This window comes from Schistocerca nitens, chromosome 5, assembly GCF_023898315.1.
Source record: "Schistocerca nitens isolate TAMUIC-IGC-003100 chromosome 5, iqSchNite1.1, whole genome shotgun sequence".
Lineage (NCBI taxonomy): Eukaryota > Metazoa > Arthropoda > Insecta > Orthoptera > Acrididae > Schistocerca > Schistocerca nitens.
Window position 1 is genome coordinate 440,920,061 of NC_064618.1, and position 12,141 is coordinate 440,932,201.

At 43.2% G+C, this 12,141-nt stretch overlaps 1 protein-coding gene across 1 annotated transcript in view; it reads left to right on the forward strand.

Moving 5' to 3' along the window:
• Nucleotides 1–12,141, forward strand: part of LOC126260513 (uncharacterized) — a 76,269-nt gene that overhangs the window by 44,673 nt on the left and 19,455 nt on the right. The gene's annotated exons all lie outside the window — the stretch shown is intronic.

A 12,141-nucleotide genomic window follows, 5' to 3' on the forward strand; every position in this document is an offset into this window, starting at 1 on the left:
CTGTAGGCCCACATTGTGCACTGTGTGATTAAAAGTATCCGGACCCGTGGCTGAAAATGACAAGTTCGTGGCGCCCTCCATCGATAATGCTGCAATTCAATATAGTGTTGGCCCACACTTAGCTTTGAAGACAGCTTCCACTCTCGCAGACATACGTTCAATCAGATGCTGAAAAGTTTCTTGGGGAATTCTTAAATTTATATCATAGATACAAAAACATCTATAGGAAAGTGCTGATTGCTCCAAAAAAGCCATTTAATGACAAAATAATATATACTGCAGAGAATAAAAGCAAAGCAGTCTGGGATGTTATAAAAAAGGAAGCAGGGAGAGGCAAACAAACGCAGAATAACATACTGCTAAGGGAGGGGGATAAAGTAAATAAATGATCCGCAGCACTTAGCAAACTATTCCTTGGGCGCATCACCGCAGATATCCTCGATCTCATTGGCAGTGACCATGCTCCTGTTCTCCTCACTATCTCTAGTGGTCGCCATCCCCGCAACGCTCCTCGCCCCGACATCCCTCCTAAACTTGTCCATGATCACTCCCATGCCAACTGGGATGCCTACCGCGACTCCATTCATACCCAAGTTGACGGTCACGACCTTACCCTCCAAACCCCTGATGACATCTCTCGCACTGCTTCCTTCCTGTACCAGACCTTGTCTGACGCCGTCGTCACCATATCCCCACCAAAGCCATCTACCCTCACCACCCCGCCCTGCCTCCACAGGCCGTCCTTCTCCTTCGAGAGTCCCGCCGCCTCTACCGCTCTTTTCTCCGCACTCGTAACCAGGATACACTTACCCGCCACCAGCAATTACGACGACACATCCGCAACCTGCTTACTGCGAAGAAACGCCGTGCCTGGCGCCAGAAATGTACACAACTCAACACCACGCTCTCCATCAACTATTCCAAGTATTGGTCTGCTTTCCACTGCCTTACTGGGAACTGCCCCACCCCCCAGTACCCTCTCCTCCTAGATGACCGTCCCTTTCCTGACAACCTCAGTAAGGCCAACCACTTTGCCTCTCACCTCTCCAATGTTTTTTTCCATCCCAGATGATCCCCACTTTGATTATTCCCTCTTCCCTGATGTCATGGACCGTACGAATAGCTCTCTCCCCATGCTCCTAGCTTCCAGTACTTGGGCCACACACCACCATCTGAACTTAAAATTCCCATCACTCCACACTAAACGCAACACTGCTCCTGGACACGACTGCATTACCTACCGCCACCTCAAACACTGCCCTCCCTCCTTCCTTTCAGTCCTTGCCACCCTCCACAATGTCATCTTTGCCACTGGCTTCTATCCCGACCTGTGGAAAACCTCCCGTATCCTGATGTTCTCCAAACCCAACAAGCCTCCATCTGATGCCTCTTCCTATCGTCCTATCTGTCTTACATCGGTGTTCAGCAAGCTCTTGGAATCCATCCTTTCCCGGTGCATCCATCACCACCTCCACCAAAACCACCTCCTCCCCGACACCCAATGTGGCTTTCGACCTCCCTTCTCTGCCGATGACCAACTCCTCCGCCTCACTCATCTCCTCTCCCTCCAGCTTAATTCCCGTCGCTCAGCCATTTTTGTCTCCATCGACCTCAAAAAGGCCTACGACCGTGTCTGGCATCCCGGTCTCCTGTTTAAACTCCAAACCTATGCGCTTCCTGTCAAATACATCCGTATGATGGCCTCCTTCCTCTCCCGCCGCCCCTCCGATGTTACCATCCATAATGCCAATTCCCACACCTTCTACCCCTCTGCAAGTGTGCCCCAGGGCTCTGTCCTCTCCCCTCTCCTCTGCCTCCTGTACATGGCAGATATGCCCCAACCCCCACCCCCACCAGTACACCTCTTGCAATATGCCGATGACACTGCATTCCTCGCCCTCGCTCCTACCCTCCAACGGTCCCAACGCCTTCTCCAGAATCACCTTGACCTTTTTGCTACATGGTGTAACCAGTGGCTCCTGAAAATCAGTCCTTCCAAGACCCAGGCAATCATCGTAGGTCGTACCACTTGCTCTTTCTGGCTCCTGGATTTCTCCCTTACCGTCTGCGCCCGTTCTGTCCGCCTCACCCCCACCCTCACCTACCTTGGCCTCACCATTGACCGTCACCTCACCTGGATCCCTCATCTCCGCTCCATCCAATCCAAAGCCCACAACCGCCTCGGACTCCTCAAACTCCTCTCTGGCCGGACATGGGGGTTGCACCCCTCTACCATCCTCCACACCTACAAATTCATAATCCGTCCCATCCTCTGTTATGCCAGTCCTGCCTGGATATATGCCCCCCCCCCAAATTCTGTAAGTCCCTCCAGATCCTTGAGCGTAATGTGCTCCGCCTTGCCTTCCGTATACTCCTCCCATCCCCCACGCGGATCCTCTATGATCTCATTCCTTTCCCCCATCTGCCCCTATTCCTCGAACATATCCGCATACTCTACACCTCCCGCCGCCTTGATCCCCCTCACCCCCTGGTTGCTCCTTTCCTCTCCCATCCCCGCCCCCTGCCACGTCTTCACTGTTGTGTCCCCCCTACCCTCCATCTCTACACCCTTCATCTCCTTTCCCAAGGTGGCTTCCATCAACTCCCCCTCCCAGATGATGCCCTCTCTCCCTCCATTTATCCCTCCTATCAACTCTGATCCTCACTCCCCCTCCTTTCCTCTGTCCTTTTCCCGGGCTCCCTCCCCCCCCTCCTATCCTCTTTTTCCCCCACCTACCCTCTCTCTGCCCCCCTTCTCTCCCCCGAGTCCTTTTGCATTTCCCTCCTCTGCCTTTTCCCATTCCCTCTCGCGTCTGCCCTGCCCCTCTCCCCCCTTATGAGTCCTCTCCCTCCTTTGGTTCCCCCCCCTTTCGTTTTTTCCTCTCCTCCCTCCTTGTTTTCCCCCTCATCTGGCCAGGTCCCTTCCCTCCCTCCCCCCCCTCCCTCATCTGCCCTTGGCTAGGGAGTGTCATCTTTGTGCCGACATTTTCATGCAGTGTTTTACAGTGAGTGTTCAGTGTTGTGTGTCTTTTGGGAAGTGTTGCGAACGGCCATCATACTGTCACTGGGGGTGATTTTTTATCTCTTGTGAACAGAAACCAGACTGTCCCCATGTTTTTTTAATTGTGTGTCTACTGTGTTACTTGTCTGATTCCTGTGTATTTTATTAGCATTGCCAACCTCTTTATTTTATGTTTTAACTTTCCACAATTTTCCGCCGTTTTACAATTTAAGTCACCGTTTTATCGCCTGCTTTTATTGTTTCTTTTCTTCTTACGTTTTTAAAAAGTCTGTAGGTTGTAGAGCAGCGTACTAAGCTGCTGCCAGCCCGCCCCCTTCGAGGGGAATCGAAATTCAATAAAGGAAAAAAAAAAATTAGCAAACTATGTAAACGAGCATTTTTCAAGTATTGCAGAGAAGTTACAGCAAAAATTCCCCAAAACAAATATAATATCTGTAAATAATGTTGCATTAAATACAACGATGTTACTTCTAACCACAGAGAATGAAGTCAGTAAAACAATTCAAAAACTAAAAAATAAAAAATCAGTAGGCTTAGATGAAGTACCAATGTGTGTACTGAAACAATGCATAGGGATTATACAAGGCCCCTTAACAAATATGATAAATGAATCCTTCACATCAGGGACATTTTCAGAGCAGTTAAAACAGGCAAGAGTTGTACCTTTACTTAAGAAAGGTAATGCAGAAGACATAGAAAATTACAGGTCCATTCCCCTGCTGTCAGCTTTCTCAAAAATAATAGAAGCAATTATGAAAGACAGATTAATGAATTACCTAAATAAATATAATCATTTAAGTAAATCATGGTTTGGTTTTCGAAGTGGCAAAAATACGGAGTCAGCCACAGTAGAATTCACAAAAGTTGTACTTGATGCTCTTGATAAAGATGAGTGTGTCACAGGCATATTTTTGGATCTTTCTAAGGCGTTTGATACAGTCGACCACAAGATTCCATTAAATAAATTAGAAGCATTAGGAATAAGAGGGGTAGCTAATGACTGGTTTCGATCATACCTAACAGGTAGTGTACGAAGAGTAGAGATAACACATACTTCAAATAGATCTAAACATTTAGTAAAACACTTACCAGAATCAAAATACACTAACATGGGGGTTCCGCAAGGTAGTATATTAGAACCATTACTGTTCCTGATATACATCAATGACTATCCCAGTAATGTTACTCATGGTGAAAAAATCCTCTTCGCTCACGACAGCAATATTATAGTCGCTGAGAAAACAAGAGAACTGCTTGCCAAAAAGTAAAAAAACTCTCAAGGAAGTTTATGGTTGGCCAATAAGTAGTAAAGTGACATTGAACATAAAGGAAACTAATGCCATGAATTTCAGTTTGAAGAGGAAAAATGACAATGTTAAATTAAATGTAGATGGCACCTCTGTAGACTGTGTAACAAATGCAAAATTTCTAGGAATGAATATTGATACTCAGTTGAAGTGGTGTGAACACACAAAGGAACTTGCAAACAGAATGTCATCAGCATGTTATGCCGTTAGAATACTATCATCAGTGTGTAACATACAGTGTCTTTTAGTTACATATTATTCAAATGTACACTCAATTCTTAGCTATGGAATTCTTTTTTGGGGAACAAATGCACAAAATATGAACACACAATTTTCAAACTCCAGAAAAGAGCCAGAAGAATAATAACCAAAAACACTAGTCGAGCTCATTGTAAAGATCGGTTCAGAATACTGGGGATTTTAACTACTCCACGTGAATACATTTACCAGTCAGCTGTACACATCAAAAATAACATTGGTAATTACTGCACAAACAGCTCTGTCCATGACCATGCAACAAGAGATAGGCTCAACTTACAATTACCAAGAAAAAATAAACATAAAAATCAAAACAGCATTTTCTACCAAGGAATAAAACTGTACAATAAATTACCAAACGAGATTAAAGAAGTTGCCAAAATACACTTATTTAAAAAGGCAGCTAAAATGTACCTGTTATGCAATACATTTTATACATTGAAGGATTACTTAGCTAAAACAGAGTAGGGTTTTGATAAAAAATGTTATACAAATAAATAATAATAATAATAATAATAATAATAATAAAACATTCCACATAACACCTTCACTTTATGTTTTTTTTTTTCCTTTCTAGAAATACTCACCCCCAAGCTATGCATAGCACAATACTAACACCTCTTCCTCAGCTCAACATCTCACTCATTATGGAGGGATGCTGACTCAGTTTTTCAGGATAGCAAATGGGAAGTTGTGGTACAGAAAATGGCCCAGAGATCACCAGTGTGTGTGTGTGTGTGTGTGTGTGTGTGTGTGTGTGTGTGTGGATTCTTATGAAACAATGTATGTATAGTATGAGCAGTGGCTGATAGTGAGATATGAGTGAACAATGTGTCATTACATTATTTAATAAGTTATTTGTAAAAAAAGTATTGTATACCAAGAGTAAATCTAATGATTGTCTCTAACTAGAAGTCTGTAAATATATGTGTATACGAATTAGCTTATTTTAAATTGATCTAAATTTGTAAATACTTCGACATGTCCCATATCCTTGTAAAAATAGATCTACAGAGGAATAAAGCTACTGCTACTACTACTACTACTACTACTAGTACAGCAGCCCATTCTTCACAGAGTGCTGCACTGAGGAGAGGTATCGCTGTAAGTCGGTGAGGCCTGGCACGAAGTCGGCGTTCCAAAACATGAAAAACACGACCACACCATAACACCACCACCTCCAAATTTTACTGTTGGAACTATACATGCTGGCAGATTACGTTCACCAGGCATTCGTCATACCCACACCCTGCCACTGGATCGCCACAAAGTGTACCGTGATTCATCACTCCACACAACGTTTTTCCGCTGCTCAATTGTCCAATTTTTACGCTCCTTACACCAAGCGAGACGTTGTTTGGCATTTACCGACGTGATGTGTGGTTTATGAGCAGCTGATCGACCATGAAATCCAAGTTTTCTCACCTTCAGCCTAACTGTCATAGTACTTGCAGTGGATCCTGATGGAGTTTCTAATTCCTGTGTGATGGTCTGGAAGGATGTCTGCCTATTACACGTCACGATCCTCTTCAACTGTCAGTGGTCTCTATCAGTCAACAGACGAGGTCAGCCTGCACGATTTTTTGCTGTAAGTGCCCCTTCACGTTTCCACTTCTCTATCACATCGGAAACAGTGGACCTAGAGATGTTTAGGAGTGTGAAAATCTCGCATGCAGACGTACGACACAAGTGATACAAATCATCTGACCACGTTCGAAGTCCATGAGTTCTGCAGGTCACTCCATTCTCTTCTCTCACTATGTCTAATGACTACTCAGGTTGCTGATATGGAGCACAATGCACCTAATATGCACCTAATATGAAAAACATATGTTTTTTTGGGGTGTCCGGATACTTTTGATCACATAGTGTATATATGAAAATTCACTAACAGCTGTATCATTGGCTTCTCTGATATTCACTTAAATATGGGATCGATGGTGGTGTGCTTAAGGCTCTTATGGACCGGCTTTCGTGGCAGTGTAAACATGAACTATGTTGAATCTATTGTAAATGCTAACAGAAAAGTAAAGCTGTGAGGATGGGTCGTGCTTGGATAGCTTAGTCAGTAGAACACTTGCCGGCAAAAGGCATAGGTCCCTAGTTTGAGTCTCGATCCAGCACTCAGCTTTAATCTGTCAGGAATTCTCATGTCGGCGCACACTACGCTGCAGAGTGAAAATCTCATTCTGGGAATAGAAAAGTAAATTACCAGGAGAAGTTAGCCGCAAAGGAACTCGGGCCTCCTAGAACAAAAATGGTTCAAATGGCTCTGAGCACTATGGGACTTAACATCTGTGGTCATCAGTCCCCTAGAACTTAGAACTACTTAAACCTAACTAACCTAAGGACATCACACACATCTATGCCCGCGGCAGGATTCGAACCTGCGGCCGTAGTGGTCACGCGGTTCCAAACTGAAGCGCCTAGAACCACACGGCCACACCGGCCGGCCCTCCTAGAACAGGTTCTTTGCCACAGAGAGTGACGAAATCAAATACGTGTGACTATAGGCGAACATTTAACAGAGAGGTGTACAGTTAACATAAGTAGTTGTGTGGGTGCAACGTAAGAATATCTGATTTTCAGTCCGGAAGTAATTTCGTGAACTTATACATCTGTTAGGGATCTTGTACAGTTGTCCGAAGAAATGAAATCCCACAAAACAATTCTTACTTCTGTCAGATAAGTTATTATTATTACTATTATTATTTGTAGTAGTACTGTTGATATTATCGTTGGCTGTGGCTTTAGTTGTCTAAACTAGTTGATAAGCATAACTATTATACAGCAGATACTATTAATTCCACACTCTCAAATTTACTTGAATCTAAAAATTTGTGAACACCCACAATGTACACGGTGAGTATAATTGAAGCTAAACTTTCGAAACGCTGTAGAAATAACACCACTGATCAGAAGGAAGTCAAAATGCAACGGAATATTATCGGAGAAGAAGGAAAACGTAGGGCAGAAGAAACAGAAATGGTGTGAAAACTGATCAATAGATGGCGCTGTATGTGTCAGAATACGTAAATGAGAACATCTGTCATGCGCACGACCCATTGAAGTTGTTATAAACATGCCGGCTCCTTTCACGTATGCGACGTTCGCCACGATTGTCTCAATTCAGGATCGCGCTCTGTTTGTAAAGCTATATCACAAGATTGATGACAATGCACACGTCGCTCAGCAGAAGTTCCGGACACTGAAGGGTCCGATGACTGCTGTGGTTCTGGAGAAAATGGTTTGGAAATTCGAAAAGACGGGCTCTTTTGGTGTACAACCTGGTAGAGGGAGCAAACGAATTGATTCGATGTCAGTGCAAGCAGTGGCCACAGCAACGCAGCAGGAGACGAGTGGTGGTGTGCAAACGTATAGTGCACAGAGAAATGCCCGAACATTGGACATACCCGTCGTGAGCACAGTGTGTAAAATCCTACGAAACATCTTTCTTTGCAGAATATGTCAATACACAGAATTGTCGAATATGGACAACGGAAAATCCACACGCAAATCAGTCAGTACCACTTCATCCTGAAAAGGTCACTGTGTGGTGCGGGTTTGCGGCATCATTTATCATAGGGCCATATTTTTTCGAAGAGACGGGTGCTTCCGGTCCAGTTTCTTGTACCGTCACTGGTTAGAGTGTTTCTTGCGCAGCCACGTCATTCCAGGTCTCCAACAGCGTGGATGGGATCATTTTTATGCAAGATGGTGCACCCCCGCACATTAAAAATCCAGTTAAGCAGCTGCTGAAGCGCCATTTCGGAAACGCTAGAATTATCAGCTGCCATTTCGCTACAGCCTGGCCGTCCCGATCGCCTGATCTTAATCCGTGTGACTTCTGGCTGTGGGGCTACCTGAAAGATGTTGTGTTCAGTGTTCCGATTGCAAACTTAGCTGCAGTGAAGGCAACACGTTCTGAATATGACCCCGGAAACACTTCGATCAGTTGTGCAACATGCTGTTTCTCGATTTGCACTTGTTGCAGAAAACGGTGGACAGCATATTGAACATGATTTGCGCCAGTCACACGGAAATTAATAATTCGATATGATTTGATTGATGCTTTTTATGCGGTGTTTGGCGTCAGGATAATTAAAAACTGATGTGAGTGATGCTTTAAAGCGGTTTTTGGCCTCAGGACAATCAAAAACCGATTTTTCCCATCCGATGTGGTATGACATTGCCTTGGTGGATGGGCTTATGTAACTAACAGTATCACACCTGTACACCCATGCACACTGAGCAGTACAGTTTTTTTTTTAACGTCAAACATACACCTTAGGCATTGTTTTATGATTCATTTGTCATTTTTGGTCGACCACTATTAAAGTATGATGCTTACAGCGCCTCTATTGCTATATTTTGCAACTATTTATTTTTTCCATGCGTTTTCCCCCTTCTCCCATAATATTCCGTTGCAATTTGACGCCAATCTGACCGGTGGTGTTATTTCTACAGCAGTTTCAAAGTTTAACTTTAATTATAATCACCCTGTATACATACTAGCCGCCACTGGGTGGAGTACTATAAACATGTTGCTTTTAAGTATCCCAAACAAAAGTCTAATGGATTAAGTTCCAGGGAACTTTAAGGATACAACACTGGATTTCCATGACCAGTGCATTTCCCTGGAAACACTTCATTGAAATAGTTACGCACATTCATTCCAAACTGTGACGGTGCACTTTTATGCTAAAACTATAGCCGCTCCTGCACATCAAATGCAACGTTTTCTATAGTATTCGATAAAGTATCACAAAGAAATGTAAGATAAAGGGTTCCATGTAACCTGTCCTGCAATATGTCAGGGCCCAAAAGCATTCGTCCCACAATTCGAACCCTCAGGTTATACCAAAGTGTACCTGAAAGACAAATTTTTGGGTGACATGTTAACTGTGTTTTATGGAGGTTGAAATGTTCATGACTTTCAACTTGGTGCAAAACCATTCAGAAAACTGTACTCGTCGAATGCAGTCTTCTCGTGCTGGTGTTGTTTTAACGTGTAATGATAGGGATGCAGTTCTTCACTGTGCAACAGTTCAACAACTGTTCTTTGGAATATCAGGAACTGACTTGCAATATCACGAATACTTCACCAAGGTGACCGGTGAATGGTTTCAAGAAAAGGGTCTCCTGTTTGTGGAGGACATTTAGTCCTTGAATGGTCTCTGTCCATTATTTGACGACAAAGATTACCGGTTGCTCCAATAACGAAAAACAGTCATAATGATGGCGCCTATGAAGGTAATGAGCAGCTTACGCATGAGCAACAGCAGCAGGTTGATTACTGAATACACCCAGCACCAAACTGTACTCAAAAGTACTATTTTGTTCACTGAAAGTCCAAGTTTAGGTTGGTAATAAAAATATTTGTCAAAAAATAAAACTGCACTTCCCATTAGCCCCCCTAACATATTTGACACATAAGCTTGTCAACAAAAAAAAACTTAATACAAAAAATCCCTGCATTTAGGATTAAAATGTAAATGTCCTGTGACTAGGGCCTCCAGTCGGGTAGACAGTCGGCCAGATGCAAGTCTTTCGATCTGACACCACTTCGGTGACTTGCGCTTCGATGGGGATGAAATGACAATGATTAGGACAACAAACACCCAGTCCCTGAGTGGAGAAAATCTCTGTATAATCTATCTGAAATCTTCCAGTGTCTCCAGGCCTCTTCCACACACACAATCTTCTTTCATGATTCTTAAACCAAGTGTTAGTTGTGACTAAGTTATGCTCTGTACAAAAGTCTACCAGGCAGCTACCTCTTTCATTCCTTAACCCCAGTCCATATTCACCTACTACTTTTCCTTCTCTTCCTACTGTCAAATTCCAGTCCCCCATACTATTAAATTTTCGTCTCCCTGAACTATCTGAATAATTTCTTTTATCGCATCATTCATTTCTTCAATCTCTTCAACTAGTTGGCATAAAATATGGACTACTGCGGTAGGTGTGGACTTCGTGTCTATCTTGGCTACAATAATGGGTACACTATGCTGTTCATAGTAGCTTATCTGTGCTGTTATTTATTCATTATTAAACCTACTCCTGCACTATGCCTATTTGATTTTGTATTTATAACCCTGTAATCACCTGACCAGAAGTCGCGTTCCTCCTGCCATCGAGCTTCACTAATTCCCACTATATCTAACTGCAACCTATCCATTTCCCTTTTTAAATTTTCTAATGTAGCTGTCCAATTAAGGGATCTGACACTCCACACTCCAATCCATTTAAAAAATTCTGGAACATTGTCCTCAGAATTTTTCTATGCTCACGTTTCAGTTATTATTCATGCTCTCCTCCACAATTGACACAATGCACCCATTTCTGCTACTGGAAGCAGTCTTAGGATGCCTCTTGCTGGATCGTGCGAAGCACCGTCTGTGAATTTTCTTTTATCTCGTCTATCATTGCAAATCTTGGTCTTTCCAATAGGGTTCTCAACTTTGGAAATAAAGAAAGTCCACAGAGACCATGTCTGAAGGGTACAGAGGATGAGACAGCACAGCGATTTCGTTTTTTCTGTCATAGTCACGAACCAACAGCGATGAATGTGCGGATGCGTTATTGTAATGCAAGAACCATGAACTGTCTTGCTTCATTTCAGGCTGTTTCTTTCTCACTGGCAGCACACCACATTTCGATAGTACCATCAATTAACAGTTTGTCCCTGTGGCATGAATTCATTACGACTTTCCTGGCCTGTGCATTGCCAGTAGACATCTAACGGTGTCCTGAACGAGAGTCATCCTTTAACTTCCACCTGGCCGTATTCTAAATCATGTGAACCATTTGTAACATCAAGTATAGCTTAAGCACTCATCACCATAGGCTTACCCTGAGAAGGTTTTTTTGAGTTTCACGCACAATTTAATGCAGATGCATTACTCCTCTAACTCTGCTATCTCGAAATTCACAAACCGTGCAACACAGTGTTCTACTCAGTACAGCAATGAACAATACCTAACAGATGTATAACACAAACTTCTCGCAGTTACATATTAAGGACAGGCATGTTTAGGGATGCCAACCCCATTTTGCTACAACACACCATTGGCACGAAATTATGAATTTTACGGGATTTTTGAACAGACGCCGTACTTGCCCTGAAGATAACAGCTGGGTGAAAAATTATCTTCTTAGTAGTTCAGACCCTCTCTTCTAGTCTTTATTTTATTAAATCTTCAAGGAAGACTTTAGGGACATTTGCATAATTTTCTCTGGAATCTGGCACTAAACATTAATAAGACATTTTAAATAACGCCTAACATAACGGGGAGGGGGGGAAGACTTATTACTCAAAAACTTGTGTTGCTTTCCCATCAACCCTTTCAGACCCTCTGGCTACAACTGTGTACATTAACTTTTACTGTGTCGTAACTGCAACAGAAGAATTTTTTTCCCAGTGGGAACCTGAGGTACGTATTTGTGAATGTTCAATCTTTTTCATGCGCAAGTGCTGCCAACTGTTGGGCAACACTATGAAAATATCAGCAAGTCAATGAAGCAGTGTGCAGCAGCTCGTGAGCACAAGAA